At 46.9% G+C, this 2,108-nt stretch overlaps 1 pseudogene; it reads right to left on the minus strand.

The window, feature by feature from the left end:
• Nucleotides 1-460: 460 nt before the first annotated feature.
• LOC147087216 (uncharacterized) lies at nucleotides 461-1,361 on the minus strand (annotated as a pseudogene).
• Nucleotides 1,362-2,108: the final 747 nt, after the last annotated feature.

Raw genomic sequence — 2,108 nt, forward strand, 5'->3', positions numbered from 1 at the left:
GCTTCAGTCAGCTAAAACTACACTATTGGTAAATAGCGGGTAAACATAGCCAAGTATCCCCGAATTCATTGGTAACAAGCTGGACCTTTCAGTCCCCCCTTCCAACCCCCGGAAAGGACCCTTAAAGCGGGGTTGGAGGGTGTGCTCTCTACGCTACGATAGTGTGATAACCTGGTGGGTTGAAAGTATGTCAGAACTGCATATAGCTTTTCCCACATCAAATAGCACGAATGATGAAGTTTTTCCTGTAAACCGCACCCCCCCCCAAATTGTTCCATACTTCCCCCCCCCGACCCCCCGCCGCAGCCCTTTGGCTATTCCAGGTCGGCCGCACATTTGTTGCATATGGTCTATTGTGAATCCTGTTGGGGTGGCCACCCGTCGAGGCACCAGGCATGCGTCAGATGAGTAAAGTTAATATTTAGGCATTCCCTGCTTCACAATACAATTGCTTCATTATTCATCCAGATGATTTTTCCAACAACTTGTTAAAGCCATCATCTGAAACGCTTGGAGTAGGAGCAGTACAAGCATTAGCAGTTTTAACTACTTGTTTTGCAATTTGTTTCGCCCAAGTCCATTTACATTTCCTGCATGTCATACATAGCAAGGTCAGGACAATTACTAACTGCACTACGACTAATACATATGGAATCAGTCGGATCCATGGTTGGATCTGTATATTCAGTCCTCAGTCCCAAATGTCATCCACTCATGTGTTCACCTTGATCGCGTCGATGTCTTTCTTCAAACCCGTGTTCCGTTGTTGCAGATTATAGTACACCTTTTGGGAGAGCCGTATCTCCTTCCGTAACTGGCCTCAGGTGTTCGGGCAGTGGGGGTATAGGATACTCAATGATGTTGATGTAGTTCCACAATCCATACTTGATGTCTTCAGACACTAGAATAGAGGTAATATTAAACTGGTGTATGTCCACCAACTCCTCTTGTCCAATCCGTACCAGAACTGCTGGTGTGAAGCAGAACTCTGGACTGGGGATGTCGCAAGTTAGATTGGTATATTCAAACGTCTCCAAGTTGGTCATGACACAGTATTCACCTTTGCCGGAGTATGCCACCTGGGTGGGCTTTGAGGCTGCATCCAATGCCTCCATGGTGCAGTTAATCTCCATGCCTGTGTTATTGAAACCACATTGGGCTTGCAGGCCTTGGCTGATTGAATGCGGGCACATGATGATGGCATGTCTGGTGACACATCCTTCCAGCTTGGTACCCATCTGGTTTTCTTTCACCATCCCTGCGTAAGATATCATATTGTGGTAAGATAAATGTATACCATCTTTTAGTATACCAATATTTTGTAACTGATATATCTCCCGCCGTTGTGTATCCGGTGCCATCACCGGGACGACCAAAACTAAATCCAGGACACCCCCACTTCTGGTTTGCATTCGACCTGCGTGGGGTATACCCGTGGCTCGCAATTGACAAACTGTCATATTGAGGCTACTTAAGAGACGTTTGGGCGTACCCGCCCCAGCATGTCCGTGAGTCAGGGTCCCGTTTAACTGTTGGTTGGTAATCCACAGGGGTTCCTCCCCTGCCTTTATCTGCTCCAAGTTTTCCTGGGTTTGCTCCACTATCCAATTCCCATAGGGGCTGCAAACGTCCTTTGCTGCTGCCTGCTGTGAGGTTATTGTATTCCTCTTTAATTATCTAATTTATAGTCTGCGAGTGTGTTTCTATTACAGTAGCTATATCCTGGAGGTATACGGTTAATATTTGGTCCTCCTTTAACTCTTGCCCCTCATTCTTATTCAGCTCTTGTAAGATGGCTGTAATGCGGGAACCCAGATCCCGGAACTTCTGATCTGTGGTAGCCAGATCAGTGGTGTTAACAACCGATGTGCCGGTGTTAAAGACCGTCGCTGCATCATTAACTAAAGACCTCTTACATCGCCATACCCGCTGGCTTTTCTGTCTGAATCTGCCTCTGCTACGATCCACGCCTTGTTACAATACCTGTGCTAGAAAGCGCTGGTATAACTGTTGAGTTTGTGGTGAACACCAAGCAGGCAGGGTGTTGTTGGCCAGGTTCAGCACCGCTGACACCAATTCATGACGCACGTTAACATACAATATATCCC

Source organism: Somniosus microcephalus, unplaced genomic scaffold, assembly GCF_052327205.1.
Source record: "Somniosus microcephalus isolate GS21.2 unplaced genomic scaffold, FLI_Smic_1.0 unresolved_chr6, whole genome shotgun sequence".
Lineage (NCBI taxonomy): Eukaryota > Metazoa > Chordata > Chondrichthyes > Squaliformes > Somniosidae > Somniosus > Somniosus microcephalus.